The sequence below is a fragment of the Sus scrofa genome, chromosome X (genome assembly GCF_054392235.1).
Source record: "Sus scrofa isolate SSC_HxYL_T2T_F1_AM1 chromosome X, Sscrofa_HxYL_maternal_Yorkshire_Landrace_v2.0, whole genome shotgun sequence".
Classification (NCBI taxonomy): Eukaryota; Metazoa; Chordata; class Mammalia; order Artiodactyla; family Suidae; genus Sus; species Sus scrofa.
The window spans coordinates 8,282,588-8,308,267 of record NC_139401.1 but is presented as its reverse complement, the minus strand read 5'-3'; the positions used below and the strand labels follow the sequence as shown (position 1 = coordinate 8,308,267).

At 44.4% G+C, this 25,680-nt stretch overlaps 1 long non-coding RNA gene across 38 annotated transcripts in view; it reads right to left on the bottom strand.

Moving 5' to 3' along the window:
• Nucleotides 1-25,680, bottom strand: part of LOC146394456 (uncharacterized) — a 541,612-nt gene that overhangs the window by 178,704 nt on the left and 337,228 nt on the right. For 37 of the 38 annotated variants that reach the window (XR_014835052.1, XR_014835051.1, XR_014835048.1 and 34 more), the window contains one exon: nt 6,385-6,505. This is a non-coding gene — a long non-coding RNA (uncharacterized LOC146394456). Of the gene's footprint in view, nt 1-4,837; nt 4,982-5,489; nt 6,506-25,680 lie in introns of those variants that run through there. The other variant, XR_014835070.1, reaches the window with a different exon arrangement.

Below are 25,680 nucleotides of genomic sequence, written 5' to 3'. Positions count from 1 at the left end.
AGCCATAAAAAAAGAAGGAAACAATGCCCTTTGCAGCAACATGGATGCAACTGGAGATTATCATACTGAGGGAAATAAGCCAGAGAAAGACACCTATCATATGATATTACTTCTATGCAGACTCTAAGAAAAACGATACAGAAGAACTTATAAAATAGAAACTCACAGATTTTGAAATCAAACCTATGGTTAAATGGGGAAAGTAGGGGGAGAGGGATAATTGAGGATGTTAGGATTAACATATACACACGAATATATATAAAATATGTACGTAACAAGTGTCCTCTAATTCTGTAATCACCTCTGTGGGGGAAGAAAGACACAGACAAAGAATGGATATATATCTATAACTGACTCACTCTGCTGTATACCTGAAACTAGTGTAACGGTGCAAGTCAACTACACTCTAATTAAATTTATTAAAGGAAGGAAGGAAGGAGGGAGGGAGGGAGGGAGAAGGAAACAACCTCTGGCCAGATGCCGTGACCTCCTGGACAGGACTTGACCAGGAAACACCAGTCACAGAAACAACCAGCTCCCCCCCAAGCTCTGATCCCAGGCCTTGGGCTGCATGCCAGCCAGCTTCTCCCACGTTCAGGAGCAGAGAGGCTGGCACAGGCCTTCCAGACCAACACCATTCATTCCATGACTGCTTACGATTGTTTCTGATGTCACCGATGTTATGTAACAAGGCACCTGATGTAATTGTAAATAGCGATGCTGAGGTGCTCAGTAACCAGCCCTAGCATCAGGGTTCCTGCCTGGGGGCCTTCCTAGGGAAAATCACCCTGACTGTGATTTCTTGTTAAAAGCCCTTCACGTTTACTTAACTTCTCCTGGGGTGTAGCATGGGGATTACTTACACACACACACACACACACACACACACACACACACACACACACACACATCAACTGGACTGTCATTTTTTTTAAAAAAAAAAAAAGAAGATTACACAAAATATAGGATGTCCTCTCTCCATCATAACGACATAGCCCTAAGATTCAAGTGGAAATTCCCTATTTCTACAAACTGATGACTTAAACAGCAATCAGAAATTAGAAGTTGCTGAACACTTGGAAAACACGATTCCACTTCTTTAAATTTATTTTACACATGTGCCACCCATCTGCATTCTGGTTTTCCTATGGCTACACTGGTTGAATGGCTGGAAATAACACAGACGCCGTGGTTAGATTCATTAGGACGTAATTGAAAAGCAGTGTGATTTTTCAGCTATAAAAACCAAAGGATAGGAATAAACCTACCTGGAGAGACAAAAGCCTATACTCTAAAAACTATAAGACACTGGTGAAAGAAATCAAAGATGACACAAATAGATGGAAAGACATGCCATGCTCTTGGATTGGAAGAGTCAATATTATCAAAATGACTATACTACCCAAGGCAGTCTACAGATTCAATGCAATCTCCATCGAATTACCTAGGACATTTCTCACAGAATTTGAATAAAATATTTTAAAGTTTGTTTGGAAGTACAAAAGACCCAGAATAGCCAAAGACATCCTGAAAAAGAAAAATGGAGCTGGAGGAATCAGGCTCCTGGACTTCAGACTCTACTACAAAGCAACAGTCATCAAAACCGTATGGTCCTGGCACAAAGGCAGAAATCCAGATCAGTAGAACAGGATAGAAAGCCCAGAATTAAACCACACACCCACAGCCAACTCATCTATGACAAAGGAGACAAGAATATACAATGGAGAAAAGACAGTCTGTTCAATACGTGGTGCTGGGAAAACTGGACAACCCCATGGAAAAGAATGAAATTACAGCATTCCCTAACACCATATACAAAAATAAACTCAAAATGAATGAAAGACCTAGATATAAGACCAGACACTATAAAACTCTTAGAGGAAAACATAGGCCAAACACTCTCTGACATAAACGACAGCAACATCTTCTCAGATCCACTCCTTTACTGTAATGACAGTAAAAACAAAAATTAAAGTGGGACTTAATTAAACTTAAAAGTTTCTGCACAGCAAAGGAAACCCTAAACAAAATGAAAAGACAACCTACAGAACAGGAGAAAATCTTTGCAAAGGAATTGATTGACATGGGATTAATCTCCAAAATTTATAAATACCTCCTATCACTCAATACCAAAAAAACAAAACAACCCCATCAATAAACGGGCAGAGGATCTATACAGACAGTTCTCCAAAGAAGACATACGGATGGCCAAAGAACACATGAAAAGATGTTCAACATCACTCATCATTAGAGAAATGCAAATCAAAACCACAATGAGGTACCACCTTACACCAGCCAGAATGGCCATCATCCAAAAGTCTACAAACAATAAGTGCTGGAGAGGGTGTGGAGAAAAAGGAACCCTAGTACACTGTTGGTGGGAATGTACATTGGTGCAACCGCTGTGGAAAACAGTGTGGAGATTTCTCAGAAAACTAAAAAGAGAACTCCCATTTGATCCAGCAATCCCACTCCTGGACATCTATCCAAAGAAAACTATGATTCGAAAAGACACACGTACTCCGATGTTCATTGCAGCACTATTTGCAATAGCCAAGACATGGAAACAATCTAAATGTCCATCGACAGAGGAGTGGATAAAGAGGATGTGATACAAATACACAATGGAATATTACCCAGCCATTAAAAGGAATGAAAAAGCGGCATTTTTAGCAACATGGTTGAACTTAGAAATTACCATGCTGAGTGAAGTCCATCAGACAATGAGACACCAACATCAAATGCTTTCACTGACATGTAGAATCTGAACAAAGGACACAATGAGTTTCTTGGCAGAACAGAAACTGACTCACAGAATTTGAAAAACTTGTGGTTTCCAAAGGAGACAGTTTAGGGGGGTGGGGGGATGCACTGGGGATGTGGGATAGAAATCCTATAAAATTGGATGGTGATCATCATTGTACAACTACAAATGTAATAAATTCATTGAGTAATAAAAAATAAATTAAAAAAACCAAAGGAATAATTTGGTTGTGATGACTGTTGTACAGCTATGAAGGTAATAAAATTCATTGAGTAATTAAAAAAAACCCCAAGGAAATAGCTAAAGAGAATGATGGAAGGAGGATGGGCAAAGTATTTTAAGGGAAAAGCATCTCTGAACAGCACACACTGCAGGGCACAGGCAGCAGCAACAAACACAGAGATGGAAGCATCTTTGCTTTTCAGTTTCTACCTTTTAACCCTCTTGAACTCCCCCCACCCCTTTTTTTAACAATGTCTGTGTCACAATGTTTTCAGGTTTCTTTTTAATCTATTACAGATTACAGGTGTGGTTTTTCCTTCTGCATTAATTTTAGGAGATTAAACAAAACAGAGACTTTTTCCTCAAGATACCTACCATTGTGTTTAGTGCACGTATGAAAAGAGTTTAACATAACATTTAAACAGTTAATCCAAGACTAATGGTTGTGTTCACGACAGAAAGAGGAGAGGGGGCAGGAGGGAGGTATCAGTTCATCTGAGTCGAGGGAAAAGTGGAGGAGTTGAGACCCTGCATTGGGTGAAATTCCAGGTGAAAATTTAGTCAAGGTGACCTAAGGAAGCATCTAAAAAAGAAGTATTGTTTTCCTAAAAAAGAAGTAGATTTTCCTCAGAGTAAATCTTCGGGAAAAGGGACATACAGTCCTTTTCTAATAAGATGAAATGGACTGAGAGGGTTTTATCCATAGCCCACAATTCTCCCAGTCTGGAACACGCCTTTGAACCTGTGGAAATAACCTGCTGGCACCTCTGAAATAAGTCAGCCACATGTATGCCCACCACACTCCCCCAATACTGGCATCTGTACAACCGCCACCTACCCTAACCCCGACCCTAACCCTACGAAGCGATGCAGGCGAAGAAGCTGGGGCACAGGAAAAACAGGTTTTCCTCACACGCACAAGGCTGAAGTTCAGGATCCCCTCGAGGGCTGCAGCCGCTCCCCTCAACTCTCTAAGACCCCGAGTTCTCTCGAGTTCTCGGTACAGGGATCCAATGACAGTAGCTTAATCAGGTAGAATTACAATAGCCTACAGAAGCAGTGTCCCTTAGAAGACACAAGAAAAACAAAACCCAAATGAGGCCACCAGGCAGGTTAAAGGAAACTGACTCCCTAATAGTTTGTTCTCACACAGCCCCGGGCTGTGTGTGAAACTGTGAAAATGAAGAAGGCAGGATAAAGAAGCTTCTGTTTCACCTGCCTCCCTCCGTGCTCAGAGACTTCAACCAAAGCTCACAAAGGAGCCCATGTTTCCATCTGTGTCCGCGGAGGACGCACCCTGCCTCCAAAGTAAACACAGGCACGAGAGTTACCTGCTGATGGAGGTAGGTGCTTAACGTGGAGCAGATGTGTTTACCTCTCCCTCGCTCTGGTGGATACCTGGAGGAGTCTGAACGCTCGCTCTTTAATAAGGAACATCAAATGCCTCAATAGGCAACAGGGATTTTCTCTCCCATTTACGGAGGCAGATAAATCACCTTGAAAGGAACTGGGCTCAGGTACCTCATTATTTCTAATTTGTTTGCTGGGAGAGAGAAACCACGGCCGTCAAAACAGACATTTCATCCATTTCTGCCCAGGATGGAAGGTTCACAATTTAGAGTGTTCGCCACGTCTTGAGCCTTCAGGGTGCTTTTGTGTTAAAATCTATGTTCCCTCCAGACTGAGGTCCCTGGTGGGAAGGGGGGGGGGCGGTTCTCACTAGAAGTCAGGGGCATTGTTTTTCTCATGTTCCCAATCTCCCTTTGACTTTTCAATTTTTTTCCTTGCACATTTAGGAAATGCTGACAACATCATTAGTGCAGATATACAGTTTAAACAGTCCCAATTCTCTTTTTGGTATTTGATTGTATTTAGTTTTCGACATCAACCAATACTGACATAGACATAACAAGAGTAAAAATGTTTCTCGGAGTTCCCAAGATGGTGCAGTGGAAACAAATCCAACTAGGAACCATGAGGTTTCGGGTTTGATCCCTGGCCTCGATCAGTGGGTTAAGGACCAGTGTTGCTGTGAGCTGTGGTGTAGGTTGCAGACACAGCTCGGATCCCGCATGCTACGGCTGTGGTATAGGTCAGCAGCTGTAGCTCCAGTTGGAGCCCTAGCCTGGGAATCTCCATATGCCTAGGGTGGCAGCCCTAAAAAGCAAAAGAAAAAAAAAAGAGAGAAAGAAAGAATGAATAAAAATGCTTCTCTAAATGAATGATTCTCAAAATGTGGTCCCTGCGGTAGCAGCAAAGGTATCACCTGGGGGGACCATTTGCAAATTTCCTGCTTGATTATTTTTTTTATTATTATTTATTGCTTTTTACAGCTGCACCTGTAGCATATGTAAGTTCCCAGGCTAAGGGCTGAATGTGAGCTGTAGCTGCCAGCCTACACCGCAGCCACAGCAACACAGGATCTGAGCCTCATCTGCAACCTATACCACAGCTCACGGCAATGCCCGATCCTTAACCCACTGAGTGAGGCCAGGGATCAAACCTGGGACCTCACAGATACTAGTCAGATTCGTTTCCGCTCCTTCTCATGGATGCAAGTTGGGTTCATGACCACTGAACCACAATGGGAACTCCCTGCTACGTGATTCTCATGTACAACATTTATCTGGAGTGTCAACATTCTTTAACGAAGAACCCTCCACGGTAATATATTTTCAGTGATACAGTGTCATTTCTATATTTCTATTTACATTTCATAGTTAAACTCATTTTGTATTTCTAAGGTCACTTGAGTGACCTTACTCATTAGTGACCTCATCACTAAGGTCACTTGAGTGGCCTCCTTGGAAGCAGTGATGTGCTTGTGGTCATCTAATCACATGGACGTGCGTGTGAGAGGCTCTACAACGTTGCATTATCTGAAGGCGTCTCTGAAGAACTCACGACATGGGTCAACAGCTAGAAAGACTCACACTGCCTCAGGAAAAGGAGCCCGTGCGTGGGGACAGTGGGGATGAAGCCATGCTAAATGCTGGGCTTTGCGATGAGGGGAGCTCCCAAGGGCTGCCTGTGTCACCCAGGACACGTGGCCTGCGAAACAGGTGTCATAACCCCGGCCGTAAAGCCGGTGCTTCCTCCTCGGCGGCTGCCTCATCCATCAACAGAACTGCGCTTGTGTTATTTCCGGCTCAATGTGACAGCTCTTTTTGGCATCCCCTTAGCTCTTCTGCAGGAAGATGACTTTGCTGTCCATAGTCTGACTTAAAGGTATAAGGATAAAGCAGTGTAGCCAGAATGGTAACTAACTGAGCCCTGTGGAGGTCCCCCAGGGTCAGACCACGAGAGGTCAGTGGTAGCCGGGGCACAGGACCAGGGAGGGGACCATGGGAAGAAGGTCCCCCTCCAGGGGGACTGGGTCAGTATTTTTCCATGCCTACCTTGCTCAGGTCTGCTCTTCCCAGTACAGTTCAGCCAGGAATGGGGCTCCAGTCAGAGGCGGTCTCTGTTCCGGGGTGTCGCTTCTGATATATCATCCACCAGCACCTTCACCTCCACCATCTACCAATGAAGAGAGAGAAAGTACAGTTTATAGTGGACGTCTGAAAAACCACCCAGAGGATGACAACAGTTCATAAAGAGTAAAGTGAATTCAAAGGATGAAACTCAGGACACCTGTAGGCACGCTGAATTCCACAGGTGAAACTCGTGAATAGTTTGTACTTAAACTATAAAGTAACATCATTTAAGAGTTAACCATGCCTGTGTGCTAGAGAGAGGGTGTGTTGTGTGTAAGAGGAAATAACAGCCGATGCATAGCTCCCGAGGAGCAGTTCACTTTCCTTGAGAGCTTGTTTGGAGGCTCTAAGAGGGGAGCAGAGCTACTCGTGTACCCTTCACCGAAGAACGGTCCTCCTCTATTGGGGAGGATCGTCCCCTTCGACCAAGTGTGTGGCTTCGGGGAGAACACACATGGAGCAGTGAGGGAGAAAGGGGACACCTGCCAGCCAGCCAGATCAACCAACTCAACCCTGGCGATCAGTGGGGTGGCAGGTGTCACAGCCAGATCACCCTCACATCCAGGAGGAGTTCGGTTTCTGTCTGCATGCAAGCAATAGGCTCAAGGAAGCTGCATCTCCTGCTTTCAACTGAAAAGGGGCTAGTTTTGCTTCTTTGGCTTTGACAGCAACCCCCCAGCCCTGGAAGGGCTTCCTGGTGAGGTGGGTCCAAACCAGTCCTTCTTCCACTTGCTGTTTCAGCACCCTCGCCTCATGCAACCTTGCCCTGCCCTCAAGTCAGAGCAAACCCGTTAAAATCGCAGCCAACCCCTATTCCGTCTCTGCTCAGAAGCCCCGAATGCCTTCTTGGCTATTTCCATGTGAATAAAAGGGCATCAGCCAGGCATGGTCTGGCCCCGCATGCCTCTCACCTGGCTCTGAGGCGCTCCCTGAACCCCTCCACTCTGGCTCCCTGCCTTGACTTCCTGGGAACCTCCCCAGGTCTCAGCGCCACACGTCCCCCTCTGGCCAGCCTGCTGTTCTTTCCAAAGCTCTCCTCACGACCAGATCCACCACCTCTCTGCTGTTCCCGCCCCTGTAATGAAACATCTAGAACAAGGCTTTGCTGGGGAGCATGGAGAACATGACCAGGCTTGTGCAAGGTTCCCAGTAAAGACATGCATCACGAGGGTGTCCATGGAGATGCATCCCAGCATCCAGGAACACTCAGCAGAAATGCCCCACAACCTTCCTCCCACCCCTGGCATGTTCAGTACGGAGCCGCACCTGGTCACTCTGGGAGGGCGGTCGCTGGACTGCAGTGTATGATTCAGACAGAGCTCTAACGGGGGCACTTGAAACCCTCCTGCTAACTCAGCCGTGGCCAGCTGGACTCAGCAGCTTCTCGCTGGCCTGGCACATCCTCAGCAGCAAACACACTGCCCTCCTAATGCCTTCGCCCACTATCCCCCGCCACCCATGGGTCTGGTCTTCAGTGTCTGCCTCCCTCCTGCTCCTGGTCCTCAGACTGGAGTAGTACAACCTCCGGGGCTCCTACATAGGGGGGAAAGCAGCCTCCAGGGAGGAGCCGCCTGCTTTCCTTTCTGCAAAGTCTTTTGCCTTCTCCTTCCTCACGCTAACATGCCCAGGGACATCCTGTACTCACGGGAAACAGGCACGACACGGAATTTTCACCGGAAAGGCACAGAGAAAGAAATAGATTCCCCACGTTTTCTCTGGTTTGGGTCAGAGCAGAGGTGCAAGCAGTTTTCTCTACATCGTGTGCATTATACCATTTTGTGATTCTCGGAGGCTGTAAGGTTATCTAAAGGATGGTGTCGGAAGAGAAGGAGCGAGTGCCCAAGGGTGCAGAATGTGGGACGGGGACAAAGGATGGGAAGGGCCCTTGAGGTGTTTCGGGTTATACACAGTCATCTGATCAGTGTTCAGAACCCCTCATAGTGGGGCCACTGTTAGTAACTTTATATCTGGTTTCAACACAGATGAGCCAATTTACAGTTCAGTGCATCTTCCTCCTGGAACTCTCTACCTGATTAGCTGGTTTAATCGATTTCGATACAAATTGGATTTAAGCAGCAGAACCCAAGATGTCTGTGCTTCGCTGAATTATCCTGGGAGCGTGCTCTCCCCTCCCTGAGTCTCGCTCGACAGCCTCATCTGTAAGAGGAACCCCGACTGGACTGGCTTCCAATCCCTGGCAGGTCAATGGGCTCTTTACTCGGAGTCCATCACATCCCCCCGCCTCATGCCAGGTAGCACCACATCTGTGCCAACGGAGCCCCATTTCCAAAGGTCTCCTGAGACCACGAGAAAGTCTTAGTGCCCTGGTCCAGCTCATTCCATTACAGGGTCATGAGAGTGAAAAGCAGCACCTCCTCAAACAAAAAGAGCTGCAGATTCATGGCGTCCAATAGAAAATGAGCGGGAAAATCAACAACTACGCTCAACTAGGGGCTCAACAACAGCGTTAAATGATGTTTAATCCATGGCATATTGAAGCATTTGGATTTTGACGCTAGCATTTGAAAATAGAAGGGTCTTGCAAACGAACCTATCTACAAAACAGACACAGAGAATAGATTTGTGGTTGCCAAGGGGAGGGTGGCTGCGAGAGGGATGGACTGGGAGTTTGGGGTTAGCAGACGCCAAATATTATCTATGGAATGAAGAAACATGAAGGTCCTACTATATAGCACAGGAAGCTATATTTAATATCCTGGGATACACCCTAATGCAAAAGAATATAAAAAGAATGTGTATGTATATCTGATTCGCTTTGCAGTATGGTAGAAATTAAAACAACCCTGTAAATCAATTATATTTCAGTAAAAAAAAAAAAAAATTTAACAAAACTCCAAAGGCTCTCCTCCCATGTATTTCCTTCCCACATCACTGATGGTTCCTGATGGCCACTGAATCGTCACCAGAGGCAGCCCAGGAAAAACTCCACTGAGCTTTACGACACACATCAGTGTCACGGCTGGTCACTGAGTCTTTTCAAAGCAAGCAGTTATTTAATACCTCATTCATAAATGCAGCATGCATGCTCTGTCTTTCCAAAACAGGGATCCCATTTAATTCTCTCTCCGAGTGGGAGGTCCCTTTTGCTAAGACTTCATCACCCAGGGCCAACGGCTCATACCCCAGGAAACACAGGAGTCAAGGCACATCAGCCCCTCCAGCAATGAGCCTTCAGGTGCCAGGCTCCTTATCGCACAGGGGAGTGGGTTCTCCTACAGGAAGCATGCCTGCGTACCTTGGTTTATGATGCTTCATTTAGTTAACACCACAGAGACTGTACTTCCATAACTAATGACTAAAGAGAGAATCTTTCCCATCAGGAATTATCATAAGGCTTTGGGTATGTGGTAAAGCAAGCGGTATGTATATCGGAACACAGAATATCTTTGTGGGGTAAGCTCTCCTATGAAACACACCTCCACTACGTTACGTGCCTCGAAAGCTGTGGTGCTTTCGCACCTGAGGGAGATTTTGCCTCCTTTCTCGCCTTAGGGACATCTGGCAATGTCCAAACAAAGTTTTTCTTGTTGTGATGGAGGAGGGAAGACACTACCAGCATCTGGGGGGCAGAGGCTGAGGATGCTACTAGATCTCCTACACAGGACCACTCAGCCCCCACTGGATCCATCTGGCCCCGAGTGTCAGTGGTGCCCACTTTCTGAACGCCCAACCAAAGCGAAGAAAGACAAACTCGCCTTACAAAAAAAAAAAAAAAAAAAAGACAAATACCATACGATAACCCTTAGATGTGGAATCTAAAATACGGCACACACGAACCCATCTACAGAACAGAAACAGACTCCCAGACACGGAGAACAGGCTTGTGGTTGCCAAGGGGGAGGGGGAGGGAGGGAGATGGATGGGGAGTCTGGGCTTAGTGGATGCACATTCTGACATTTAGAATGGATAAGCAATTATATATATATATATTTTTTTTTTGTCTTTTTGCTATTTCTTTGGGCCGCTCCCACGGCATATGGAGGTTCCCAGGCTAGGGGTCGAATCGGAGCTGTAGCCCCTGGCCTACGCCAGAGCCACAGCAACGCAGGATCCGAGCCGCGTCTGCAACCTACACCAAAGCTCACGGCAACGCCGGATCGTTAACCCACTGAGCAAGGGTAGGGACCGAACCCTCAACCTCATGGTTCCTAGTCGGATGCGTTAACCACTGCGCCACGACGGGAACTCTTGGATAAGCAATTATAAATCAACTACAATAAAAGTGTTTTAATTCAAAGAAAAAGAATGGATAAGCAATGAGGTTCTGCTGTACGGCACCAGGAACTATATACAATCTTTTGGGATAGACATGATGGAACATAGCATGAGTAAAAAAAATGTATATAGATGTACGTCTGGGTCACTTTGCTATATATAGCAGAAATTAACAGAACATTGTAAATCAACTAGAATCAAAAATCTTAATCTTCTGTTGGCTTATTTTACCAGTGTACTGGGCTTTCGAATCATTTTATAACTTTGCATTTTCATCAGTCAGTTTCTGACCCAACTTGTTCTGGTCCACGGCCCCAGGACTGGAAGTGTTACGAGTGCTTTGCTGGTGCTCCCAGGACAGTTGCCAGCGGAGATGACTGATCAACACACCGACACTGAAGGTGAATCCAATGCACGCGACTGAAGCTCTGCTTCTAGAAACACCACCATCTCCTGATGCAAACCTCGCTTCCTCATCTGAATGGGTCAGCCTCTATGGCACAGCCTCATGGATGAGTGGCAATCTTTTCACAGATAATGGGCACCAAAGGGGCCCTCTTTTTTTTTTTTTGATTCAAAGGGGCACTCTTGACTTTAATCATCCTACTTCCTGATAACTCTAGTAAGTCACTTGACTGGACCTGAGCCTGATAGACTTGCTTTGCTATGTTCTTTTCAAAATGCAAAAATGAGACCAGGTTACTTTACCCTGTTGAAAGAAGGAAGTAACACTTCCTGAGCCTGCCCTCAGAAGACATCGCCTTCTCTTTTGCTCTTTTGAGTCAGGTCACAATCCCCCAGGGAGCGCGGGTGACTAATCATGATACTGCTTTTTAGCTGAACATGCCCAGCGATCTCTGAGAATCAGTAAATTTTACTATAGGTTTCTTCATGCTATGACCTAGTTCCTGTCACTGCCTATATGGAATTGAACTTAGTATAAAATACATATATTATAACATTATGTATATGTGTGTGTATGCATACATGTGTGTGTACATGTATATATGCGTATGTGTGTAAATGGTATTTATTTTTATGAACTTTCAGCAAATAAATCAACCTGTTTTCCTGTTTTAAACCATGTTACCCCCCAAAGACAAACATCTCTTCTAATGCATTCAATTCATGGGATAAAAAGTTAGCTTTTGGTCCAATGTATGGACATACAAGGTGACCCTAAAAAGAGAGCTATTCCTTGGATCCTCATCTTAGCCTGATGCCAACTGACATACCTATAGATAAAGGGATTTGATGTATGAAAATTTCTTCCACATCATGTTACAGATGCAGGAGGGAGGTGGGGATGGAGCAGGAAAGACAAAGGGTCCTTGCCTTGGGGGGCTCAGGGGCAGGAATGAGGAGGCCCACTACACGATTCTGCCTATTTCTGTGCGTGCTCAAAATTCCCATCATGGAAAAATTTTAAAGCATCCTTCAGGAGAGGCTTTCCACATTCAGCTTTTAAATGAGAGATCTATTCACAGCATCTTGCGGGCTTCTCAGATTGGGGGGGGGTGGGATTCGAAAACCAGCTGTTGTCCCGCCCTGAGATGGTGACAGCACCTGCCTTATCCCTTTCTTAGCTTTTCTGCACAACACTCAACAAGTCACTGTTTCCTGTCCATGAGCACATTCTAAGGCTGTCCCTCGCATCCTTGAAAATCTTCTTTCCCATTACGCACAGTAACGAGTCTCCCTCTTGTTTCATGACATATTTAATGCTTATTCTCCTCCTTGATACGCAGTGTTCACCAACCATATAGGTTCATATTTTCCTTCTACTCCAACAGTTAGCAACCTATAGCTTTACAGGACAAGTCCTGGCCCGTTGCTTGGTTTTTCTAAGTAAAATTTTACTGTCATACAGCCATGCTCACTTGCTGACACGTTGTCTATGGCCACTTTGGGGCTACAAGGGCGGGGCTGCTGAGTTCTGACAGAGTACACAAAACCTAAAATGTCACTATCTGGCCATTAATGGCAACAAATTATTACCCATTGCTGTCAAAGAGGCTCCAGTATCTTTTTTTTTTTTTTTTCATTGTTTTGGCTGTGTCTTCAACATGCAGAGGTTCCCAGGCCAGGGATCGAACCCAAGCTACAGCAAGTGACAATGCTGGGTCCTTAAGCCACTGAGCCACCAGGGAACTCCTCCATTATCTTTTGATAAAATATCATAATTGCTAAGACAATGAGAAAGTCAGACCTCAAGCAGATGAAGGAAAATATCTTGATTTCTCTCTTTTTTAATATTTGAGGTCTGTTGTTTCTGTTTATTCTACTTTAATGGATTTTCTATGTCACTGAGCAACAGCTCATGATTTAGGCTTCGCTTGATCAAAACATTTCCCTCTCAAAGAATCACTGTAACTGAAACACATAAATGTTTAAACTCTCAGGAATGGTTTAGGGAGTTCAGCCTCTGTTTCACAAAAGGATGGCTGTGCTGTTGGTCAGGGTGTGGTTGCTTTTTCAAGCATTGAGTGCGGCAGGGGCTTGGTATTGGAAAAAAGGAAAGATTTCAAGAGAACTAATACTATGAAGAAGATTATTCCTCAGTTTGGAAACAGTTCCTCTTCCTGCATGTGGATTAAGATAGGTTGCATTAACTCTGAGAACTGCTGCTGATTCTTGGAAAGTGAGTGACTGTATGTGTGTCTGTCTGTCTGTCTATATGTCTGTGTGTATGCTTGACCTGTTTGCTTTCTAACAATATGCCCTTGAAGAGCAGGAAGACTGAGGAGGTAAACCCCCACTCACAGTGGCAGAGAAACCCTGCAAGGAATTAATCATGGACTAATTTTAGCACGTACAGGAGCTGTCCTGTCCTGCGGCATGGCCACCAGCCACAGGTGGCCACTTACATTCAAACTGATTAGAATGAAATATCATGATAAGTTTAGCTCCTCTGTGACCCCATGAGGCTAGTGGTTGCTGTACTGGACAGCACAGGAGGCACAGTATCCCCAGCATCACAGACAGTTCTATCCAACAGTGTGGTCCTGGACCGCTCTCGGGACCGGGGGTGTCAAGCCCCTTCTACTAACGCTGGCGTAAGCGAATTAACACAAGACTGTGGAAAGGCAATGTCTGAGGATTGCACTCCTAGGAGGATGAGGGCAACTCCAGGTGGGGACACGTTGGCAAGGAGGCAGAGTAGTGTCTTGACGTTGACCTGAGTGTTGATATTTTTTTCTTTTCCTGCGGAGAGCAATACTTAGCATCTCTTAACGGGGAAACTACTGCTCTTTCTAGTCATTTAGTTTAGCTCTAGATAGGTCTAGGCCTCCAACAAAGTGTCTTTCACAAAGCTTCACAGGGAAGTGAGGGCAGGAAGTGTGATGGAACTCACGTCACCTCTCTGAGGAGGCCCGGGGGGCTACCGCGGGACCATGCAATGGCAGTAACAGAGCCAAAAAAGAATGCAGGTATTTGAGCGTTCAGCGCACAAGATAAATTTAAAACATTACTTTTGGAGGAGAGGTTGGGAGTGTAACACACAAATTGCTACTTTTAATAAGTTTGCAAAGTTTATTTCAAAGCAAACGTATGGGCTCAGCTTCTTCTTCAGTTTCATTAGATATAAATGGAAGGAGAATTATGTACAAATGTTAACTTCACATTTTCTTATTGATATCCACTTGTTTGGAAAACTTGTCATGATAATCATACTCTTGCAATAAAATCTTCACTTTCTCTTGTTTCTTTTTATTCTTAAAGAATTTTGAAGTGTAAGAAGTGTTTTTTTAAATTTTCATTGTAGGATACAACTCTCTTGCTAAAGAAGAGTTTTATTCACCAGATATTTTCATGATGAGTTATTTGTTATGAATGGATATTGAACCATCAATGAAGATGGACATAAACGGATTATCAGAATCATGAGTGATGGATCTTGATTTCAAGACTACACGAGTTGCATCTAAGTTTTGGTTCTTGTTTGTTTTTAATAACACGTCTGCCCTTCGGGAAGGGCCCTAGACTGATGGCGTTTTTTGACTCTGGACTTTCTTCTCTTTGGCTGGTGGAGGGCCCATCACTGCAGTCTGCATTTCTTTGGCTCTAACTGGGAAAGTGACCCTGCTGTGGTCTGGTTCCTCCAGCTTGAGGGGTAAGGCCTGAGAATGGGCTGGCTTCTCTTCTCCAGACAGTCTTTCAGTGAAAGGAGATGATCAGAAATGGAAGAGAGATAGATGGAAAGACAGAGTCTCCTTAAACTCAAGAACACACCACATTTTTAAGCACCAGTTGGTTTAACCAGATGTCCTATTTCAGATGATACAATGTAAAGTGAGTTTGAGGTACATTCACTCATGCTGTTGACCCTGTCTCACCTTATACCCCATTAGGTTCCTAGACATCTTAGCTCCAAATATTTCAAGTTAAGCAATGCTTTTGTTACCATTTCAGCTGCCTTTTCTATAGCTAAATTTAAGAAAAATGCAGTAACTAATTTTTAGTTGAAAACCTTGATTCTTCAGAAATATTTCTATTTGTTTCCCTGACCAGCAAAGACTGTATCCACATATCAAAAGAAGTCTGGAAAGACGGCCTCTGAACATGAACACAGATTACGTCTGGGGTGAATTTTGGGTGAGTCATCGTCATGTCTTATTTCACCAGTACTTGGAAATTCGTAGGCTTGCATATTTTTCGTATAAACAATAAAGTTATTTCCATAAATTTACCTAATCATTTTGCTTGACTTACTTTTTTAATTATACACTTTTTCTGTAGAGAATATCTTTGCATTTAAATCTTGCTCTACATTCTTGTTGCATAACAGGGCCAGATTCTCCCAACACAGAATCAAAAAGCCAAACAAAAGAATACCTTTAAGGCACATGACACATATTGTCGAGTATTTTCTAGACTACTCCTTTTTATTTCCCTTTAGGGCTATTGATCTAAACCTCTCTCCTACAATAACAATGCTGTTTGAATTAAAGGGCAAAACATGAAAAATATATGCTCCGTTCCCACTCTGCTAGGATCAAGGTCAGTGGAAGATGCACTTGCACTTGAGCAACCAGGATCTGGAAAAACAGGTAAGGAAAAGCAGGACGTTTTTGCTTTTTTTTTTTTTTTTTTTTTTTTTTTTTTTTTTTTTTTTTGGTTTTAAGGGCCACACCTGAAGCATATGGAAGTTCCCAGGCTAGGGGTCAAATTGGAGCTGCAGCTGCCATCCTATGCCATGCTGGATCTGATCCATGTCTGTGACCTACACCACAGCTCATGGCAAAGTTGGATCCTTAACCCACTGAGCGAGGCCAGGGATCGAACCCGCAACCCCATGGATGCTAGTGGGGTTCATTATCACTCAGCCACAATGGGAACACCAGAAGGATGCTTCTATAGACTTTTCTCTGAGCTGAAATTTGCCTCTGAAATACGATTCATGTGCCCCAACCCTTGTTACTTCCATCGCCTTTCCAAAATAGGGCAACATGCTGAGGTCATGCTGTTTGGAATCAGAATTATTTAAAATACACACATACTGAACTAACCAATTATATACCAAAGATCTCCTTTCCATGTGTCATAAAACCAAAGTCATACCTTCAAACAGGGGTGTACCTTCTGCCTAAACCCCTGCACTGTTTTATGTAAAAACTAATGACAAAAACATTAAGACGATAATTTTCTGTATTGACCAAATATCAGTTATATCCTAAAGAGTTTCTAAAAATAAATCATGTAAATGTTTGTCACTAATCAGAATGGCACTATTTTCCAATCGGTATAATTCCATTAAAATCTACATTTTACATTTAAATTATGTTTAAATGTATATGCATATAAATATAATTTCAGGTATTGATTCAAATATATTTGAAAGCATCAAATTCAAGTGACCTATTTGTTAAGTGATAGATTCGTTACATAAAATGCCATTATTTGGGGGGGGGGGAATCTGATAGTTTTCTCAAAATTTAGAGTTATCCTGGAGTTTTCTTGTTGTGGCTCAGGAGCAACAAATCCAACTAGTATCCATGAGGATTCAGGTTCCAGCCCTGGCCTTGCTCAGTGGGTCGGGGATCTGGCATTGCCGTGAGCTGTGGTGTAGTTTGCAGATGAGGCTTGGATCCAGCATTGCTGTGGGTATGGCAAAGGCCAGCAGCTGCAGCTCCAATTGGAGCCCTAGCCTGAGAACTTGCATATGCTGTGGGTGCAGGCCTAAAAAATAAATAAGTAAATAAAATAAATGCAGAGTTATGCTAACTTGCTATACAGTTACTAAGGATTATAATACTATAAACTACTTTACATATTATTGGCATTTGTAACTACTGAAGTCTAAACGGCCCAAAGAACAGACATGATAGTTCAGTCCCACAGAGCAAAATAGCTATGACCCAGGAGATAGTAGCGTATGAAGCAGGCTGCACCAACACAAAATCTCACATGTATTTTATATCTTGCTGTCTAAGAGATACACTAGCTAGAAATCCAGAAAGACTTAAACGGTCAGCTTCATGGTATTTTTTTTTTTTTTTTTAATTTACAGGTTATTATGGTCAGCTCACGCTATGTCCTTTATTCAGTGGGATCTCAAACTGGAGGAGTGAGGAGGCGTCCTGGGATCTGAACATCTTAGGAAAATCTAACTTAATCAGGAACCTTTCTAAGTGCTTCCCATTCAGCCTAGCCTTTTTTTTTTTCCTTCTTCATCTTAATCTTATTTAAAAGACTCAACTCTCTTTAGACTGGTGAGGATGGTAGTTCAAGCCAAGAGAGAGTGGGTGGGAATTCAAAAACCTTCAGTTGCAACCAGAATGCAAATGCTATTCTCACATAATTGGAACCTGATTGAACTGCCCAAATTTCAACAATCCTTGAGCAAAAACAAAAAAAATCTGAACCACAGCCAGGGAGATTCCATGAATTATAAGCAGAGACAAATTATTTCTCCATCCCTTCAAGGTGTACTGTGTCCAAATGTGTAGCCTAGAAAATAATAATTAAATGTTGTTTTTGGATCCACACTGATGAGGTTTAAAGTTCCTATCATGAAGAAAAAGATCACTCATATAAAAAGACACTAAATCAAATTGTCTTTCATCTGAAAATTTCCTTCACATTTTATTGACGTCTATATTCTTTCTTGAAACCCCTAGCCTGGGAACTTCTGTATGCCCTGGGTGCAGCCCTAATAAGACAAAAATACCAAAAAAAAAAAAAAAGAATCATTGTTTATACACCTGTAATGTGGCTAAAATCCAACTGTAATACCTTTTTTTTTTTTTTGCTGCTACCTGTTTTTAATAGACATTTATTTACACACGTTTTTAGACTCATCGTGTTAACTCTGTAAGCACCCTAAACATAGGAGAGCCCGCACCCTCTACCCTGCTCCCAGAATGCTCACAAACTAGGAGGGCTTGGCAGCTGGAGCGATGACGATGACAGGGACATGTCCTGCCTCCCACCTATGCTTTAACATTTGCTGCAAGTTTAGTTTCTGCACTGTCTCCAACTGACAGAAAGATGCTAAGCATTGTGTCTCCTGCCAGCTAGAAGGGGTCGCCTCTGGGAAAAGTGAGGTGAGCTGTAACTAATAAAAACTGACCCACAGAAGTAGTTGCCCGGTCCAACGCCACATTGCAACGAATCCACGTCCAAGCAGACACACATGCCCTGGGAACAGGGTTCTAAATCTCCAACAGTGTGGCCTGACACCCAGAGAAAGAGGACAGGGACAGACAGTGAATCACACCTGCTGGACATTATCAGATTTGTATGTGTCATTGCTGATGCCATCTCTGTTTCGCCACGCAGCACTGACTGTCACCTGCTGCTAAATCCCATCATGGGTTTTTCCATTTTGCAGAAGTAGCTTCTGCAAGCTGGCCAAGATGCCTATCACCATGCCAAGTCATGCTCTTTGGTCTTCTACTCACTGCTAACCCACGTGCTGCTGATTCTATCAATAAAGAGCTGATTATGAACAGAGGTGAGCCCTCAAAGAGGTCCCAAAGCCATTCCCCGGTTCTGGACCTAGAGGAGGAGCGCTAAATGGCCGTATTTACAAGGCCGTCTCCCACGGAGTGTCCCTGGTGGAGGCGAAGGTAGCTGAGGTGACCAGGTCTGTCCCAGGTCAGAACCCCACCTTGTCCAGAACCTGTCTGCCTCTCCCGGGTCCCAGCAGGGTCACTGTATTTCCACCCTCTCTTCTGAGTCTGGAGCCAACAAGACATCATGACTGAAGTTGGCCAGAAGAAGAAAAACTTGAATCGTCCTCTCTTTACCCATCAGTTCAGGAAGAACAGGCAGCTCCTTGTCCACCCTTTAGGCAGTGAGATGCAAAATACTGGAAAGTGGGCACGGCATCCTCGTCAGCAGTCCAAGGTAGGCACAGAGTCAAGAAAACTGAGATTGGAAAAAGACGCTTTCCACAAGCCTGGTCTCCCACAAAGGGGACATGAGAACTTAACTGGCAAGTCAGGAGCATCAGGCACGTACGTGCTTCTGACTTAAGGAGACGGTAAAGGCTCTGATGACCCTGGCGGGCTGTTCTTTATGGATGAAGGAAATAGCCAGAGTGGACTGAGAAGGAAGGAGAGACGGAAGGTAGCTGTCGTTTTAGGACCAGAAAACCAGAGCTTATGACCGTGGAGAGCTTTTGCGTCTCTTCTTTTCCAGGACAGTCCAAGTGAACTCAGCACTGAGGTCAAGCAGCTGATGGGCTGATGCGGGGTGCTTTTGGATTGTGGTCCTATTTACTCCACACACGTATTTATTCTTTTATTCGGATGATGATGATTATTAATGTGTAGCTGACGTACAATGTTGCACATATGTATCTTTAACAAGGGTCTTCTAACGATTCAGTTTCTTCAGGCTGGGAACTTCATGCACTAGCAGGCCAGTGGAAAAAATATTCTGAAGCAGCTGGACCTCTTGAAAAGACTCAGTTTAAATGGAATCAGAAAAATGCAAATACGTCATCTCACGTGACCATGGTAATAGCATCTGATTTAACACGCTCAGTCCAGCCCTTCTGGGCCTCGTTCTCATCAAGTGAAATTCTAAGGGAGCTATTTTGGTTGTGCTTGGGAAAGTTTCCTTTGAGTTACAAGTAGGATGAGAATCTATCTAGTCCTGTGGCTGAAATAGGAAGATACCACCCCAGCCCCTCTCCCTGCCTCCCTCCCTCGCTCCCTCCCTCTCCATTTGAGAAAAGTGACTCTGGGAAGAAGAACATGGGACCTTAGAAGCTATTTAAGACACGAAGAACATCTCACAGCCCACCAGCTCTCAATTTAGAGCTCAAACAAATGACAATCATTCATCTATAAATACACCAGCTTTTTCCTCCGTATTAGAAGAAACTCTTTTTTCTCACACCGTGGACATGTCTATGCTATTCCTTCCTGCATACACCTTTGGACAAGTTTAGTCTGTTCCCGAAGAAAGTTCTGGAAGAGGACACACCCTGCATGGTGACAGACTCAGTGAAGGAAAGCCATTGTTCACCTTCCTTCATCTCCATGTCACCACCTCCCCCCTGGGGCTCAAATACTGGGGAAGCAGCTAAACTAGCTGGTGAGTCTCTGATTTTAGAAACATGCTTTCTCTTACAACTTGTACAAATGCTGCTAAAACATCAACATCAGACGTCTGGAGAGAAAAACACCACCCACAGTCTTGCCACTCTAACACATCCCTTGTTGTAATTAAAGCACACGCAAGTCCGATCCTATTCTTGTCCATCTACGTGCCTAACGTGTAAACAGTTCAATGACAGTGTAATGTGTAGTACAACCTGATCCTTTTCTTAAGGAAATTTTTTTTTTAATTTGATTTGGCCTCTTGCAGTAATGGAAATGCATTTGAAAAACTCTGAAAGATCTACCAAATCCAGGAACCGTCATTTAATATTCCCTAGAAAGATTCCTGTACCCAAACATCAGGAAAGGACAGAATTTTGTACTCTGTCTTTTAAAGAAAGAGTTTTAAGATTACAGAAATCATTTCAGTGTTAACAGCAAAGTCTGGAGTACTGCTTTTGTGACGGAACATCCATTCCATTTCAAATGATTGCTGTGGAGTTCCCATCGTGGCTCAGTGGAAATGAATCTATCAGCCATGAGGAGGCAGGTTCGATCCCTAGCCTCGCTCAGTGGGTTAAGGATACAACGTTGCTGTGAGCTGTGGTGTAGGTCACAGACGGGGCTCGGATCGGGCGTTGCCATGGCTGTGGTGTAGGCCAGCAGCTGCAGCTCCAATTCAACCCCTAGCCTGGGAATCTCCATATGCCCGGGTGTGGCCCTTAAAACACAAAATAAAATAAAATATAAATAAAAAAAATAAAACGATTTCCTTGTCACATAGGCATGTGTGCAGTTTTGAGCACATGTTCTATCATTCTAAAAATTGAGGATGCTACTTCCCTCTGGATAAATTTAAACTGGCCATTGGTGCATCAGTGGATTGCAAGAGGGTCACAGATCTTCTAAGCTACAGATAACTGGGTCAAACACAGCCCAGAGAGAAGCCCGTAGGTAAGTGTTCCCAGCTGCTGGCTGGCAGCCTGTGGTGGCCTTCAGGTCACCTCTCCCTTCACGAATTCATGACATCCGAGACCTCTGCCCATGCACCTGATCCCAGAGAAGCGGATTGTGGACAAGTGCTCGTTCTCACTCTCTTTTTTAAATTTTATTGGAGTATATACTTGACTGACAGCATCGCATTAGTTTCAGGTGCACAGCAAAGTGAGTCAGATATATAGGAAAAAATGGATATATATGTATGTGTGTGTGTGTGTGTGTGTGTATACATATATACATATATCTCCATTCTTTTGCCCATACAGGTTATCACCGAAAACAAGAGACAAGTGTTCATTCCCTCTCTTTTTTTAAATTTTGTTGGAGTAGAATTGATTTAAAATATTCTATTAGTTTGAGGTACACAGCAAAATAACAGCAAAGTAAATCAGTTATATATTTAATGTGTGTGTGTGTATCAGTTCTTTTTCCCACCTGGCTTACTACAGGGGACACGTCTTCATGCCTGACCCCACGTCATCTCTGTACGTCACGTCTTGCTACCCGTGCTCTGATTTTCCACTGGGCCACCAATTCCTTCCATGGTCTTAACGATGTGGTTCGGGAGGCTTGAGCACACCTCTGATTTCCAGGCGTATAATTTAAATGCCCTCTATGATGGATCTTGTGATACCAATTGTGATGACCAGTGCCCAAACGGGCAGGGTGCCCAGGTCAGGGCACTGAGAGAAAACAAATGTCCAAATGCCTCCATCAGCCATGAGCTCTAGGAGATGCTCGTCCTTCCCAGGCTGGGTGGGCTGGAGGCGGTGAGGCAAGTGCCGGGCATGTGACTGCTCCTCTAACTCCAGGTAGAGCTGGACCTAAGTGGCCACCACCTGGAAGCCCTGGTTTCAGCCAGCAATGGAAGGGACACAGCCACAGAGACATGGCCTGCATCACATGGTTAAGGAGGCTTCTTGGTAGGGTCTGGCCTGATGTGAGAGAGATTGCTAGAGTTTTGGTTTTTCTTTCTTTTTTTTTCCCAGTAGATTGTCTTTATTGTCCAATACAGGGACCACCAGCCTCACACGTATACCAAACACCTGTACATTGCAGATGTGCATTAAGTGTGACATTCACACTGGATTCTAGACACAGTACGTCAAACACTTTTAATGTGCCTACACATGGAAATGATAATATTTTAGATACACTGGATCAAAAAAAATGTGCTATCAGAATTGCTTTCACCTCGTTCTTATGGAACATGCAAAATTGCATTAAGTGACTTGCATGTGGGGCTTTCAATATAGGTCTATTGGCTAAACCTGAGTGCACCAATTTTGAATTGTCTTCATCATGCATGACATGAAGATTTTAACTTGCGGGGAGTTCCCTTTGTGGCTCAGTGGTTAACGAACCTGACTAGGATCCATGAGGATGCGGGTTCGATCCCTAGCCTTGCTCAGTGGGTTAAGGATCCAGCATTGCCATGAGCTGTGGTGTAGATCACAGATGTGGCTCGGATCCTGTGCTGCTATGGCTGTGGCATATGCCAGCAGCTGTAGCTCCAATACAACCCCTAGCCTGGGAAGCTCCATATGCCACAGGTGCAGCCCTTAAAAAAAAAAAAAAAATGTTAACTTACTTCTAAAACCTCAGTTGGATTACACCAGGCTTGACATTCATATTTTGAAAACCAGGTCTAAGGTAGAGGTGACGTGTATATAAGCATCCCGGTTGGCAAAGTCTGAAGACGCAGAAAGGCAGCACGTGACTTTATATCTGCACCATTTTTCTGAGTTCTTTGGCCGAGATGCTTGACTTGTGAGGGCTCAAGAATGACAGAAGTTTTACTGTCTCTCAGAAGGATAAATTTTATACTTTAAATTTTCTAAGTTCCTCTTGCGGGTCAGTGGGTTAAGAACCTGAGGAGTATCCATGAGGATGAAGGTTTGATCCCTGGCCTTTGCTCGGTGGGTTAAGGATCCAGAAGGGCCACAGCTAAGTGTAGATTGCAGACATGGCTCAGGTCTGGTATTGCTGTGGCTGCGCTGTAGGCGGGCAGCTGCAGCTCTGATTCAACCCCTAACTTGGGAACTTCCATATGCTGCAGGAGTGGACCTAAAAAGCAAAAAAAAAAAAAAAAAAAAAAAGAATTTTATTTATGTATTTCTTATTCCCAAAGTCAGTACAATGGCCTGCAAATTAGGTGAAATCCATTCTTGTCTGGTCACAAGATCAGTACAGCAGCCAGCCTCCAAAATAGTCCCCTGTGATGCCTCCTTCTTGGTTTTTGTGCCCTCGCATGGTCCCCTCCCATGAGGAGGAGGGCTGGCTTGTACAATCTCCAGAGGACTGGAGAAATGATGGCAGGTGACTTTCAAGTCCAGAGCATCAACACTTTGTAGGGTCCCTCTTGCATAACCTATGTGGGAGGAAGTCAGCTGCCATGTTGTAAGGATGCTCAAGCGGCCCTAGAGAGAGGCCCTTGTGATGAGGAACTGAGGCCTCAGACCCACAGCCAAGGGACGAGCACTCTTGTCAGCAGACGGTCCAGCCCCCAGGCCCTTCAGAGACCACAGCCCCAGTGGACACTTTGACTTCAGTCTTGTGGGAGGCCCTGAGCTTGAACCACACAGCTAAGCCATTCCCAGATTCCAGACACACAGAGACTACAAGATAATATATGCTTATCACTTTAAACTGCTACGTGTTAGAAGTCTTTGTCACAAGTTACCAGATAGCTCTGTTGCAGTTCATTTTTATCTAATGAGACATTCCATAAAGTATTCTTAATTAAAAAAAAATTTCCATGCTCTGTGTCTTCCTCAAGTCACCTCCTTGTTTTGCCCTAGTGACTGCTCCACTGAGATTTAAAAAAAATTTTTTTATTATAGTTAATTTACAATGTTCTGCCAATTTCTGCTCTACAGCAAAATGACCCACACACGTTCTATACACATACATTCTTTTTTCCACATTATCCTCCATCATGTTCTATCACAAGTGATCAGATATAGTTTCTTGGGCTCTCTCTACAGTCCACTGAGATTTTTTTTTCTTTTTTTTTTTTTTAAGGCCACATCCATGGCATATGGAGGTTCCCAGGCTGGGGGTCTAATCAGAGCTGTAGCCACCAGTCTACACCACAGCCACAGCAACCCCAGATCCGAGCCTTGTCAGCAACCCGCACCACAGCTCACAGCCAAGCCAGATCCTTAACTCACTGAGTAAGGCCAGGGATCAAATCCATATCCTGCGGATACCTGTTGGGTTTGTTAACCCCTGAGCCATGACAGGAACGCCTCCACTGAGATATCTGATATCCTATTTATGTGGTTGCATTTAGGGCATTTGAGATAGGCTATCCTTACTCTCTTCAGACTTAAGAATGGTTTGGGCTGTAAAAAGGAACTGTGTTTGTTCCGAAGAGCCAGATACCTCTTTGTAATGCTTTATATGACTTGAATCAGAGACAAATCATTTAAGGCTTAGAAGGTCTTTTAGTGGTAAAATAGTCCAATGCTGTCATCAGATACTTGGAAATCTTTTACATTATTCCTGCCGTGGGTCACTCAGCCTATGTCTGAATTTGGTGCTACGGGAAATATACACATGCCTCTCCCAGTACTCTGGTCATGTGTGGACAGCTCTGAACTTCCGAGCCAAGGTGTCCAGCCTGTTGTCTTCAGATGATGCTGAAACATACAGCTGGAGGACAGGGTCCAGGAGCCCCTGCAGTGGTATACTCATGCCAGGGGACTGTGCTCACGTGACTTTTACATGGGAAGTTGCTATCCCATCACTACACAGCGGGAGTCTTAGGGACTTTAAGCAGCGGCAGATAAGAAAGTGATTGTGTATGTTGAGTTAAAATTGACTTCTGCCCTTTTTACAGGAGTCTTAGGTCTCCTCTCTAGAGACACATCCAGTAAGGAAAATCCATGTGGCCCTACCTGGTCTCCATATTCCATGTCCCCCCTCCTACCAGAAATCTTGACATTTACCTGCAGGTCTGGCTCTCCTGAGGTCCAGCACGAACCGAGACCCCAGACCCGAGAATTCAAGGAGCTAGCATCTGCCACTCTGAGGTCATCATCAGGTTGCTTTGTGGCCATGCTGACCCTCCCCTTCTGGCTTCCGTGGACCACCACCTGGGTCTCCTCTGGTCTCCCCCTTTGCATCGTGCCTTAGCTAACTAGCCTAAGGGGCCTGGACACCCGTCTTAGAAAATCCCCGAGACCACGGTGCTCTTGAATATGGAGGATAACTTGCCCAGCCTTCCGCCACAGCAAGTGGAGCCTGACTTCCTGCTGGCAAGTTTCACGGCTGTTAACGTCTGCCTGCCTGAACTAATTAGTTCTTTCGGGCGATAACTGCTCAAGGTGACCTCTACCACCTACGATTTCCCTATGGGAACACAACCTCATCTTGCCCGTAACGGCGTAGACTCAATCCCCTTCCCAGAACCTCAACTTTGTTT